This window comes from Numida meleagris, chromosome Z (genome assembly GCF_002078875.1).
Source record: "Numida meleagris isolate 19003 breed g44 Domestic line chromosome Z, NumMel1.0, whole genome shotgun sequence".
Lineage (NCBI taxonomy): Eukaryota > Metazoa > Chordata > Aves > Galliformes > Numididae > Numida > Numida meleagris.
Window position 1 is genome coordinate 44,738,605 of NC_034438.1, and position 14,940 is coordinate 44,753,544.

The following is a 14,940-nucleotide window of genomic DNA, read 5'->3' on the forward strand; positions in this document are numbered from 1 at the left end:
TGTGTGAAAAACTTCCTCCTAATATCTAACCTAAATCTCCCCTGTCTCAGCTTAAAACCATTCCCCCTTGTCCTATCGCTATCCACCCTCACAAACAATCGTTCCCCCTCCTGTTTATACGCTCCCTTCAAATATTGGAAGGCCACAATGAGGTCTCCCCGGAGCCTTCTCTTCTCCAGACTAAACAACCCAGTTCCCTCAACCTTTTCTCATAGGAGAGGTGCTCCAGCCCTCTGATCATCTTGGTCGCCCTCCTCTGCACTCTGAGATGCCAGTGCTCAAGTAGTTTCAGTACATTCTTCCTCAGCATGCTAATTGCAGATGGGAGCCTGTCCTGAGCATTATGTAGTGTGAAGGCTTGGGGCATTTGGGACATAAAAACTGAAAATACAACAGCAAAGTATGCTGTGCTTAAGAGGGCAGGAAGCACATATAACCATATTTCACACTATATATAAACTTATCCAAGATTACACCATATGTCTGTACTTCCAAAAAGGAAAAAAAAAATCTTATAGAACTTTCCCATCTGGTAGAGAGATTTTAAATATTATTATAAAGTACATACCATAGCTAGTTAGAAGTCAAAATACAAAACTTGAAAACGAAGGATCTCTCAGAGAGTACATGCAACATTCCAAAGTGCAGTAATCGAACATTAAGCAGGTATACTTCAGTTATACATTCTGGCAGCATTTATTGCGAAGCCTCAGGCTTTCTGAGCCCTTCCTGTAGCCCTTAGACTACAGGAGGGCTACCCACAAGGAAGGACAAAGCAGTTTAAGTATTCAGTTTAAATATCAAGCAATTTTCCTGCCACACTCTCCAATCCTACTTTTTGGTTAATATTCTCTTCAAAGAGACAGGCATAATGAAAGCTGGCTTCTATTACAGCAATTTTCTTACTGATGGACTTCATTGACTTTCTTCTGTTTTATGTCTTCCATTTGGCAAAAAGTATCAGTGTCTTAATACCACAGGTTGCACTTTACTGTGAAAAGCGACAGCAAGTGTCAAACTGCGGACTTCTGCATTAACACTGCTCTGGATCACCTAAGTTTTACTTTGAAAAGTAAACAAAGTATTACAGTTCTTTAAAAAGCAGTTCTGTTGGTTTTATTTCCCTGTGAGTTAGTCACACAATCCAGCTGCACCCCAGTGATTTGACCCAAGTTCAGCAACTGAAGTGGAAGACAGAAACACAGTTGGTGCACAGGACAGCAGTAATGAAATGTGAGTATTTGTACACATGAGCACGCAAAACTGAGTAACAGAAGAGCACAATTTTGCACCTGTGCTACTGCAAGAAGTTATTCTGCAAGATTAGTGGAAACTTTTGAATGAAGAATGGAAGTTACTTAAGCTAAGCTGAAAAACAGCAGTCATTCATATTAAAAAATAATCTGTCATTTTGTTCCGCTGCTTTTAAAGTGAAGAGCACACATCAATTTAAATTAAGTGAACTGAAATTACCCTTTTGCCATTGCTCCATCTTCACAATTTTAGTAAAATAAGTGGTAGGTGGCAATAGTGGAATGCACAAGGAAAATACCTTTTTTTTTTTTTTTCCCAGAACATTATGAGTTTGCTCCAGGCAGTTGGGAAATATTGGTCTAAAAATATCATAAGGCTAGGTGAGGAATATACTAACTTTGATGAAGAGCCACAAGCCTTAATGCCATCCCCTCATTATTGGAAAACCATCAAAAAATCAAAATCATGTGACAAGTCTGGTTACTTGAAGATGCAAGTCCAGACACACAATTGCAGGGTCACAAGGGAAGGGGAAGTTACAGCCTTCCAGTAACAAGGCAGCAAGGAATGGCCTTGGTGGTGCAGCACTATCTTGCACCGTCATCTCATAAACTGTCATACTGAACAGAAAAATACTTAAAAATAACATGACAACAAGAAGGTCTTTAAGTCTGTTGATAGCAAAAGGAAGGGCAGATGAGGGGAGAGCAGTGAAGGTTATTTACCTTGACTTCAGCAAGTTTTTTGACACTGTCTCCCATAACATCCTCATAAGTAAGCTTAGGAAGTATGGGATAGGTGAAAAGACTGTGAGGCGGACTGAAAATTGGCCTACTGGCAGAGATTAGAGAGTTGTGACCAGCAGCGCAGTCTAGCTGGAGACCTGTAACTCACAAGGTTGCCCAGGTGCTGGTACTGAGTCTGGTCTTGTTCAACAATGTCCCTCCAATGACAATGTCCATTCAACCATGTCCAGTCAATGACCTGGACGAAGGGACAGAATGCACCCTCAGCAAGTTTGCTGACAACAGAAAGCTGGGAAGAGTGGCTGACACACCAGAAGGTTGTGCTGCCACTCAGCAAAACCTGGACATACTGATAACTTGAGTGTAGAGGACCCTTATAAGGTTCAACAGGGCAAATACAGAGCCCTACACCTGGGGAGGAATAACCGCATGCATTAGTACAGGTTAGGGTGCATAGAAAGACCTGGGTATGCTGGTGGACAACAGGTTGGCCATGAGCCAGCAGTGTGCCCTTATGGCCAGGAAGGCCAGTGGTGTCCTGGGGTGCATTAAAAAGAGTGTGGCCAGCAGGATGAGGGAGGTGATCCTTCCCCTCTTCTCTGTCCTGGTGAGGCCACATCTGGAGTCCTGTGTTCAGTTCTGAGCTCCTGAGCTCAAGAAAGACAGTAAACTACTGGAGAGAGTCCAGTGGAAGGCCACAAAGATGATGAGAGGCCTGCAGCATCTCCGTTATGAGGAAAGGCTGAGAGACCTGGGACTGTTCAGCCTGGAGAAGATTGAGGGAGGGTCTTATCAATGCTTATGAATATATAACAGGAGGTACTCAAGTGCGTGTAGCCAGGCTCTTTCCAGTTGTATGCAGCAACAGGACAAGGGGTAATGGGCACAGACTGAAACATATGAAGCTCGGGGAGTTTGTGGAGTCTCCCTCTCTGGATATATTCAGAAACTGTTTGGATGCTTTCCTATGCAACCCGTTCTGGGGAAACTGCTTTAGCAGGGGGCTGGACTACAAGATCTCCAGAGGTCCCTTCCAGCACCTACAACTCTGTGATTCTGTAATTCTCTTTGCTTCTTGCCTCCCCCTTCTCTCTCAGTGTATCACTGCTGTCTCCAATGCTCGAGTCCTTTCACTTCCTCATTGGTGTGCTCCTGCGCCAGCTCTCACCCATGCATAAGCCCTCCTGACACATGCAGTACAGTCCCTGTTCTCCTTAAACATTCTTCCTCCTTTCCTTGGTCTTCCTCTTCAATCACAAATCACCAAAATCTTTCACCTGCTGTTATTATCCCTACAAACTGCTACCCAAATGCCTGCTGTCTCTTCTCTCACTTCCACCAACCTCCACAGGGTGTGTGTGTTATTACTTTATCTGAATACCATTTCCTTCTCTCTACCTTCCTCTCCAAACTCCTGACAGAATCTCTACTATGGAGATTTCCCATCTCCACATGCTATGCCAACTCCCCAGCGAAACACTTTTTATGGGATGGGTATATAAGCTTCCAGATCTGCTCCTGAGACATAACAGCATGAAGCAGGCCACAGATGAAACACTGGAGCCAGAAGGAGGAAGGTGCAGCTCCTGCCCCTGTTGTACGATACCACCTATGCTTCCAGCGTCAGATGCTGGTAATAAAAACTCTCTCTTTGTTACAGAACTCTCCAGGATAAATACACGTGTGGAATCCTCCTTTCCCAGGCTCTCTGGCAGAGCACTTACAACTAATAGCAAAATCACAACTGAAAAAAGCAAATATGCTCATGGAAAGGAAATGCTCCACATGAAAGATCAGCCCAAACATGCCTGGTATCGTCAATCTTACTCAAAACATTTCAGAGTTGTCAAACAAAGATGAGAGAAGGGAGAGAGAAAGAAGAAAAGAGAAAAAGAAGAAAAGCTAAAAAAGTCTTTTTAGCTATTAAAAAATATTTAAATGAAATTCAGCTGACTTTGACTGTTTTTAAGGGAAATCATCAAGTTTGACTGCCACTCAAATTACAAACGTCATGAATGGTGCTCAGAAGCAGAAAGCATGATGTAAAATAGAAATATTTATTTCTTAGTACTTGAGTAATTAAATATTATTTTGCATGCTCTGCTCTAGGAACAGAATTCTGTAATGTGTTGACAAGACACATCTCTTCCTGAGGAAGCAACATATGTGACACTTTTTTGCTTTTCCTGAAGTACTGTTATCTAACAATCTCTCTTGAAAGTTCATTAGGAATTTTTAGACAACAGAAAACAGTAAAGGAAAACATTAAAGTATAATTTAAAACCTTTTGAATCAACTGAATCCACTGAACTTGATCCTACATAAATGTGCAGCAATTATATCAACTATTTAAGTTGAACAGGAATAGATATATCCTGGAATTTTGTTGAAGGTGAACTCAGCTTATTAAAAATAACGGCCATTAATCTACATTACGTAAGAGCACACCAAAGCATAAGTACTTGTTGGGAATTAAGTAGTATACTCAAGCTGAATGAGTCTTTCAAAGCTCAGCATAAGCAGTAACATATGATATTAAATTTAAGTTAAATTCTTATAGTCATGAAAGAAAACCAGTATTCTATCATTTTTCTGAAGAATTAGATACAGAAGACATATTAAAAAATCTTAATTTGAACAATGAAATAGGTATGTAAAATTGACATAAAATAATCAGAAAAGCCAAAGAGAATATACTTCAGTACAATAATTAGAGAAAAAAAATACATAAAACATGTGCAGATGCACATACCAGGAATACCAGAGTCTGTTGGGGAAATAAGACAATTTAATGCTATCAAAAATAATTCATTAAATTAATTGAGGGTCACAAAGCACCTGGATCTCCTGTTAAAGTTGTTCTGAATTAGGTATGAATATTAATCAATGTTTTTATTACAAGCACAAAGGAAATTTGCATATCATATTTTTGCTGGACTTTTCATCAGGGACTCATCACAAGGGTGGCAATCAAAATGATTTTTTACAATTCATGAAAAGTGCCACGAAATCAGATCCAATCTATGTAAGGTTAAAAACTCTATAATGACTTGATGGTTTTGTCACCACAATGAATATTCATAGATTCATCATCCACATTTAGCTGAACATTTAAAATGAAAAATAAATCAGCTGTATTGCCTACCTGTATTTCACAACTTCAGTTAATTTAGTTGTTTCTGTAAGCAGCAAGTTATTCACTGAAGATATCCCCAATTCTAAAGTGGAGGAGAAAATACTGTAAGTATCTGTTACAGCTGTCACTATAAATTATCTATAGCACAGAACAACATAAATTCATGTTAGTAGGAAGAAAACACAAGAGATAAGCAGTCAGACCAAAATCAGGATTTTCTTCACCTCTTTTCCTTTGCAAAGCACCACAAATACCATAACTCACAAAAGGTTGAAAGCTCCTGGCACCAACGAATGAATTCAAGGACAAGAGGCTTCCTTGTTTACTGCAGTGTTTACTGCAAGTACTGACTTGTGCACTCTTGGTGTTCTTTACTAATTTATTTCCTCAAACAAGAGTTGAGGAAATACAAAATTCATTTTCAAAAAGTACATTTATATGTTTTATATATAGACAGACATGTATTTATGTGCATAAATTTACCATATGTTTTTAACATATACATATAGTAACAGTTTAGGAAGTAACTGAGAAACTGGAGTTCAAATGCAAGATTTGCTTAGCTCTGGCTGTTTTCTTTGCTACAGTCAAATCTTAATATTATCAGGGGCAGGTGGAAAGGACCAAACCAGATGCATGTTCTAACCAATTCTGTGTGCAAGTCCAGCTAGATAATCCATCTCACTCATCAGGTTTCAGATCACTGGTAATGCCAGACTGTATAAACCATTTATTTCCTGAACTATATAAAAGAAATGCATAAATTTTCAGTTAAGACTCATGTATTTGCGAGCAAAGAATTTTGTCATTAACTATCATCCATGACATCTGTTAACAAGCTCAGCAGTTCTCAGTAAAAGGAAGGATGGATTACAAGTACTGGAAGCAGTAGCAGAAAGGGAACAGATTCAGAAGAGCTGTCTCCAGTTAACAAGAATAGCTGCTGCACTAGAACCTGCTACAGAACTGTTATAGCCAGTGGACTATTCACTGGTGCTAAACTTTTGTTAAAAGCAACAACAAAAACAACCTGAAATCCAAAACAATAACAACAAGCAATCCTGTGTTCATAGAGCATCTACTTGTAATGATAAACTGTTTCAGTTACACTTGTGTATTAGAACTGGGCTTCTAAACAGACAGAAGATGTGAGGAAAGCAGAAAATTACAATCCAGTTCAAAATGTTAATGTAAAATATGGCAGAATTTATAGTAAATTAAATGCTATGGATTTCCTGTGTTAAACGATATTTTGTGGATTTTTTAAGATGTTTATTTTATTTTAAATCTCTTCTACTCCTGAGCTTCTTAGTGTTCTATCTGTCACACTAAATGAAAAGACATTTGCTTGCTTATTTTCAGTAGGGGCTTGTCATACTTCAGTCCTTCATTGTTCGCAAACTAAGGAACTGAGTCTTCTGCTTTTTCTCAGGCTGACGTAAACCAGATTTAAAAAGTAAAAAAATGTAAAGAGAAAAATGCTGAGAAGGAAGGTAAGGAAGAGAGGAAACTCATCAGAACAGTGCCATATGTCACAGGCAGAAAACCGATAACTTTCTTACTAGGATAGAAATTTGGGAGGTCAAAAAAAATAACACGCAGATCGGCTGCGTAGAAGCTCACACCGAAAGAACCTTCAAAGAAAGGAAAATCCGCGACAAAGACCCACGGAAAAAGCCGTTGGGAAGGGTGGGAGCAGCCCCTGACGTCCAGTAGCGCTGACGAAGAAGGGGGGGGGGGGGGGTTTGGGGGGGTGATAAAATCCACCGCTAGGGAGCGGAGCAAACAGGACATCCGGGCAAAGAGGGCGTGGCGCGTCAGAAGGGCGCGGCGCGGTAGCACGCGCAGGGCGGGCAGGCAGACAGGACGAGTACCCTGAGGACTAGGTTCATTAGGTGATTATCACCTGCAAAGTTCAAGGTCGTCACACTCTGAAGTGCAGGATTATTACCCTCCAAGAACCGCAACTTAATCATGGTATCCCTCCCGAAGGAGAGCTAGGGTGTCTGCCTCTGTCAGGAAAGATGTTGCAACTGAATTCGGAGGCAACCATGTAGCAGTTCAGACCTCCGGCTGCATAGAGTGCGTGAGCCTCTCACTGTCTTCATGGGGCAGCAGTCAGAAGAGCTGTTGGAGGTGTGAGCAGGTAGACGATCTGCTCAGCCTTGTGGCCAAGCTACACGATGAAAAAGTATCATCAGGAACAGAAAGAAGGAGCGGGGAAACCACAGTTCATCCACACACAAACAGCTTATTTCAAAGGAAAAAACAAAAACTCAAGGCAGATTGTATAACATCAGGCTGAGGAAAAAAATTGCAAAGCTGGGGCCAAGAGCACAAAGGAAAAGAGCAGATGGAGGTAAGTCTGTGCCCAAAGCTGAAAACAAAAACCCTCCTTGACTGTTCCACCCCTCCAGGTATGAGGCTCTGGATGTGGAAGGCTGGTCTGTGTGTTGTAACAGCCCACTCAGTCTAGACATGCCAAAAAAAATAAACTAGGAAAGGCCCTCCCCCAACACCAAGACTACTTCATTCAAGAAGAAGAGACGAGTATTGGTGGTAGGTAATTCCTCCCTCCCCGGAACTGAACGTCCAATATTCCAAGCAGACTCTCTTCTTAGAGAAGTCTGCTGTCCTCCTGGAACTCGGGTGAGGGACATCACCAGGAAACTACCTAGCTTGGTATGGCCAACAGACCACAACCCCTTACTATTTTTCCATACAGAGAGAGATGAAGCAGCTACTTGTGGGTCAAGAGCTATCAAAAGGGACTGCAGGGCCTTGGAACCATGGCTAAAGGAATTGAATGCCACAGATCATCTCTTCTTCTCTGCCTCCTGCATTGGCTAAGGACTCAGAAACAAACCAAAGGATCTTATCTTTAAATACGTGGCTTTGTGGCTGGTGCAGTTGCCAGCACTTTGGTTTTTTTTGACAACCAATTAACCTACATGGCACTGGGTTTATGGGCACCAGATGAGGTTTACCTTTCTCAAAAAGGGAGAAGGCTAGCTTGGGGAAAAGCTAGCCGGGCTCACTGAAAGGTCTTTAAACTAGGTGTGAAGTGGGCAGGGGGGATAGTGAGCCTTCCCATGATAAGGTGTGGGAAGACATAACAAAGTATATTAGAGGGACAAGGTGCTGGTAGAGGCCTTGAAGGACCTGCCGTGAGAGGTGCTGGCAACACTGCAGCACATACAAAACACTATGATGATGAGGCAGTGACTGCTGGGGCAACAGAAGAAGGCATTGGGGAAAATCAAAGGAAATACCTAAAAGGAACTGAGGAGTTATCCTTTAAGGAAGTAACAAGACCAGCTGCCCAGCTGAAGTGCCTCTGCACCAACGCACACAGCTTGGGAAACAAACAGGAGGATCTGGAAGCTACTGTGCTACTAGAAAACCATAATATAGTTGTTGTTACCGAAACCTGGTGGGATGATTCCCATGACTGGAGTGAGGCTATTGATGACTACAAGCTGTTCAGAAGGGACAGACAAGGAAGGATGGGATGGGGAGTTGCTATCTACATCAGGAAAGGAATAGAATGTGAAGAGCTGTCCCTAAAGAACAGTCATTACCAAGTCGAAAGACTATAAGTGACAGTTAGATACAGAGGCAGCAAAGGCAGCCCTGTGATGGGTGTCTACTGCAGGCCACCAGATCAGGCAGAGCTTTTTGATGTGGCCTTCCACCTCCAGCTACAGGAGGCATTGCAATCGCAAGTGACATCTGCTGGAAAAGTATCACAGTGAGCTGTAGGCAATCCAGGAGGCTGCTGGAATGCAGTGAGGATAATTTCCTGAGTCAAGTAATAGAACAGCCTCACTGTGGGGGGAGGGGGATGCAATACTGGACCTGTTGCTCGCCAATGTAAATGAACTGATTGGTGACATCAGGATTAGAGGTTGTCTGGGCTATAGCAGCCACACTATGGCTGAGTTCACACTCCAGAAGAATATGAGACAGGTGAAGAATAAAATTAGGAAGCTAAACTTTAGGAAAGTTAAATTCCATCTCTTCACAGAGTTAGTCAACAAAACACCCTGGTAAACTATCCTTGTGAGCAAGGGTGTGGAGCAGAGCTGGCAGATATTTAAGGAGATGTTCCTCAGGGTGCAAGAGCTCTCCATCCCCAGGTGCAGCAAATCAGGAAAAGAAGGCAAGAGACCAGCATGGCTGAATGGGATCTGCTGGTCAAACTGAAGAGCAAGAAGAAAATCCACAGGCAGTGGAAACAGGGACAGGTACTGTGGGAAGAGTATAAGGAAGATGCTAGGCTGTGTAGGGATGGGGTCAGGAAAGCCAAAGCCCAGCTTGAACTGAACTTGGCAAGGGATGCCAAGAAGAACAGGAAAGGCTTCTACAGGTACCTCAACCAGAAGAGGAAAGTCAGGAGGGCATACTCCCCCAGTGAGTGACACAGGCAGGCTGTTAACAACAGACAAGGAGAAGACTGAGGTACTGAACAACTTTTTTGCTTTGGTCTCCTCTGATAACTGCTTTCCACACAAACCTCAAACATTTGGTTTGGTAGGAGGGGAATGGGGAAGCAACATCTCTCCCACAGTAAGCGAAGATCAGGTTCCTGACCAGCTGAGGAACCTGAATATCTACAAGTCTGTGGATCCTGATGAGATGCATCCCAGAGTTCTGAGGGAATTGGCTGATGTAGTTGCCAAGCCACTCTCAATGATACCTGAAAAGTCGTGGCAATCAGGTGAAGTCCCTGGTGAATGGAAAAAAGGTAACATCATGCTAAATTCTAAAAAGGGTAAAAAGGATGACCCAGGGAACTACTGACCTGTCAGCCTCACCTCTACGCTGGGGAAGATCATGGAACAGATCCTCCTGGAAGCTCTGCTAAGGCACATGGAAGGCAGGGAGGTGATAAGGCAGAAGCAGCACGGCTTCATGAAGGGCAAATCCTGCTTGACCAACCCAGTGGCCTTCTATGATGGTGTCACGGCATCAGTGGACAAGGAAAGAGCCACTGTAGTGATCTATCTCAACTTAAGTAAGGCCTTTGACATGGTACCCCACAACATCCTTCTCTCCAGATTGGAGAGATATGGATTTCTGGTATGGTGGGCTGTTTGATGGACAAAGAACTGGCTGCAGGATTGAGTCCAGGGAGTGGTAGTCAATGGCTCAATGTCTGGATGGAGATCAGTGATGAGCAGTGCCTGCCAGGGGTTGGTGCTGGGACTGATACTCTTTAGTATCTTCATCACTGACATTGACAGTGGGGTCAAGTGCACCCTCAGCAAGTTTGCTGATGACACCAAGCTGTGGAGTGTGGTTGACACGACACACCAGAGGGACAGGATGCTATCCAGGGGACCTACACAGGCTTGAGCAGTGGGCCCAGGAGAACCTCATCAGGTTCAGCAAATCCAAATGCAAGCTCTTGCACCTGGGTCGAGGCAACCCCCATTACCAACACAAGCTGCGGGATGAAAGGACTTAGCACAGCGCTACTGAAAAGGACTTGGGGGTACTGGTGGATGGGAAACTGGACTTGAGCCAGCCATGTGCCCTCGCAGCCCAGAAGGCCATATCCTTGGCTGAATCAAAAGCAGTGCAGCCAGCAGGGCAAGGGAGGTGATCCCGCCTCTCTACACTGTGCTGGTGAGGCCTCACCTGGAGCACTGCTTCCAGATGTGGACTCCTCAGTACAGGACAGACATAGACCTGTTGGAGCATGTCCAGAGGAGGGCCACAAAAATGATCCATGGAATGGAACACCTCTCCTGTGAGGACAGGCTGAGAAAGCTGGGGCTCTTCAGCCTGGAGAAGAGAAGGCTGTGAGGTGACCCGACAGCGGCCTTTCAGTATCTAAAGGAGAGCTACAGGAAAGAAGGGGACAAACTCTTTATCAGGGTCTGTGGTGACAGAACAAGGGGAAATGGTTTCAAGCTTAAAGAGGGTAGATTTACGTTAGATATAAGGAAAAAATCTTTTACAGTGAGAGTGGTGAGGCACTGGAACAGGTTGCCCAGTGGTGTGGTTGATGCCCTGTCCTTGGAGACTTTCAGGGTGAGGCTGGATAAGGCCCTGGGCAACCTTATCTAGATGTGATGTCCCTGTTCATTGCAGAGGAGCTGGACTAGATGGCCTTCAGAGGGCCCTTCCAACACTAAGGATTCTATGATTAACAATGGAGATGATACTAGGAATTAGCTGTAACTGCCTTTATGAAAGCTTTTTACATAGCTACACAGGAAGGCAGTGTGGAAAGAACAAGATTTATCTCCTTTCTCCAGTTAAGGAGTCAAATAACAACTCTGGCATTATATTGTGTATATATTTAGATATTTCAGAAGAACAAGTAAGAGACAAGAGTGCACTTCAATTAATAGAACACTGTTCAACTGACTATAAAAAGGGTGTAGAGGTATTAAGGAGCAGGAGAACTACAGGTCCTGCAGTTCCGTTAATAAGTCAGAGCAAAGTAGGATACCAACATAGCAGCAGACACACAGGAAAAACATTTCAGTGACTAATACTTATGAGTTCCCTTGACTTTGAAGCACTGAAAGCTTAAACAGTTGGTAATAATAAACACACTTTCACTGAAAAGTTCACATATGATCAGACTCTTGCAAAATAGGACAAAAACGACCAAATGAGAACTTGCCTCCACGTTAATTGTACTCAGAATATCTGTAAGTTGGGTTTGGGGGATTTTTCTTCCACTTTATAAAATAACTGTATCATGATAAGCTGTTCCTTGTACAAAACAGCTATACAAAACAGCCTTGTACAATAACCAGCTTATAACATGTGACATTGCACTGGTTGCCCAGCAAGTTTAATTAAAAAGCTAAATAAAATACTGAAAGCCAGTAAGGCAGACGTGCTTTTTTTAAAGTAGACCTCAATTCTGTAATTGAATTGTCACTGAAAGTTAGCTACTTTCACCTAAATTATCTGTGGCCTACTGATGAGATAACTATAGAAGAACCTATAAATTTAACTTCAGTAGAACAGAGACATTCCCACTCAAATAGAATGCAACAGAATTTGAAACAGGATAAAGAGTTACATTGTGTTAAGTTTTCATATCATATATGTTTTACTGAGAAAAAACTGAGACAACTGTTCTTAAATATCCTGATGCTGTGTGAGATGTTAGTAGAGTACACATGAAAAGGTCATTAGCAGCATATGTGACATCCTAAAAACATGTTGAGACTGCAGTTCTGTATAAGCAATTTTAGTATCTAGCAATATTTAAATAAACAAGATAGTTATAGATGTATGAATATCTATATTTACAAATCCTAAGCCAAATGTATCTCTTCATCCCTTTATAGACTAAGTAGAAAATATATGGATTTGACCTTCCCAGACTATAACATTCAAAATCTAAGACCATATGGTAAAAGCAACACCAACAAAATATGAAAGCCATCCTCATGCAACATTTTCAGAATTCAGTTACAAATGATATCTGGACCACTAGTTTGAAATTGTCATGTTACAGCTATTTAGAGTCTTGGATGAGTGAAGCCTAGACTAAGACTAAACTCACATCCTAGCAGGCAATTCAATTGACAAAAACACTTCCCTAAGTGGTAGACTTCTGTTTTGAAATGCTCCTAAATTAAATGGCATGGAGCAACAGCCAGCAGAGCAATAAGAATACTGTTTGCAGGTACTGCCGAGGACAGCTACCAATTAAGCTGTAACCATTTCCTATAAAAAGTTTCAACAGCTTATTGCCCACTTACCCATATCACTCATTCATTAAGAATGTTAGTTATAAATAACAGTTGTCCAAGTGCTGGCATTTGCATGAGAACTTGAAGCTTTCTGTTTGTCTAGAGCCTTGTTTCCAGAGTTAACAATTCAATACATTTTCTCTATTTCTAAATAAGAGCTAAAACTAAGTATTTGCAAGGAATCTCTGGTTTTGGAAGATTTACATGTGATCTCATCCTGACATTATCTGCTAAGATCATTTCTTTACTTAGTTCATGACAACCTAAAAGTCATATAATCCTATTTGAGAAACTCAGTATAAAAGCTGTTGACGAAAATAAAGATTACAAAGTAAAATTCAGTATAACAAATGACATATAGATTGTCATTAAAAGATGAAATTTATCTATTAGTATAGTGCTTCTATTAAAGTGATACACATTCTTTTAGAAAACCCAAATGTCAAACAAGTCTGTTTTGATGGGGTAGCTAGAAGAGCATCATAAGAATTAATACACTTTAGAAAACTAACATCATTACTAATAAGTGTATCAAATTGAGAGAGAAAATGATCAGTGGAGCCATACAGAATTTTCTAAGGTTCAAATCTGATGAACTTGCCTTAAGATACTATACTTAAAGAGGAAGTTTAAAAATGCATTTGCTTCTTAAGGAAAAATATTTTCTAAGCTAAGAAAGCTAAGAGACCATGGATTTACAATGCATGAATATTTAAATGGTCCGCAAACGTTCAGTTATTTCCATTTAAAGAAACAAAGTCATTGAGCTTCAGCAGTTTGATAAATTTATCCATAAGAAAATGATAAAGTATATCTTGGGTTTTGTTATCGTCATCAGATTATTAACAGACATTTTAATCCTTTTGCAAACTATTAAAAATAGAAAAGGAAATGATACAAAGGATTATTTTTACATCTGCTGAGTTATTTACATGTCTCTATTCATATATAGCATCTATGCACATAGTTTCAATTATCCTCCCATTCCAGTCAATAGCAAATCCTTATTTGGAAATTCCTTCATATCTTCAGTCATATGCCTACAGATAGCCAGTAGATTATATAGTCATAAAGCTTCTTATTGGTATTAAGCTCTGCCTAGGAATTAATAATGAATGAGTGGAGACCTTACAGGTGAGAATTAAGGGGCAGGCTAATATGGGTGACATCACTGTGGGTGTTTTCTATGGGTCACCTGATCAGGAAGAGGAAGCTGATGAAGCCTTCTTCAGACTGAAGAATGGAGCCTCATGATCACAGGCATGAGCTCTTATGGTAGACTTCAATCACCCTGATATTTTCTGGAAAAGAAATACTACCAGGGACACACAGTCCAGATTTCCTGCAGTGCATGGAAGATAACTTTCTGACACAGGTAATAGAGGAGCCAGTGTGCTGCTGGATGTTGTTCTTACAAGCAAGGAAGGACTGCTTGGGAATGAAAAGGCTGGGAACAGCCTTAAATACAGCAACCATGAGATAGTGGAGTTCAGGATTTTATATGGAAGAAAAAAGGCAACAAGAAAGACTGCAACCCCGAATTTGAGGAGAGCCAACTTTGACCTCTTCAAGGATCTATAGTGAGGTATTCCATGTGTTAGGGTGCTGGAAGGTAAAATGGTCAAAAAGAGCTGGTTGACACTGAAGCACCACTTCTTTACTTTGAGGATGACAACACTGAACAGGCTGCCCAGAGAGACTGTGGAGTCTCCTTCTCAGGAGATATTCAAAACCCACCAGGATGCTTTCATGTGCAACCTGGTCTGGTGAATCTGCTTTAGCAGGGGGTTGGATTGGATGATCTCCAGAGGTCCCTTCCAGCACTTACAACTCTGTGATTCCATATATCAATCAATTAATGGAATGACAATGAATGTGAATGGAGTTAGTAAATGGCAATGAGTTCAGCACTGTGAATAGTTGGAAATAAAAGGCTGTAAGATTACTATGAAAAGTAACATTAAATGTAAACCGAGGCAGTAAGAATCAAGAAAGATAGTTTTAGTTTCTCCCATTCCTACCAGAGACGTGCCACAAAACTAAAGTCCTTCAGAGGACAATTTAGAGCCAGAGTTTA

General features: G+C 41.5%; 1 protein-coding gene across 2 annotated transcripts in view; it reads right to left on the bottom strand.

The window, feature by feature from the left end:
• The window catches only part of CDC42SE2 (CDC42 small effector 2), an 87,237-nt gene that overhangs the window by 62,633 nt on the left and 9,664 nt on the right, over positions 1-14,940 (bottom strand). Inside the window, exon 3 of one of the 2 annotated variants that reach the window (XM_021379808.1) lies at positions 5,146-5,218. The exons of the other annotated variant lie outside the window; for it this stretch is intronic. The gene's annotated coding sequence lies outside the window, so the exon portion shown is untranslated. The remainder of the gene's footprint in view (positions 1-5,145; positions 5,219-14,940) is intronic. 2 annotated transcript variants of the gene reach the window in all.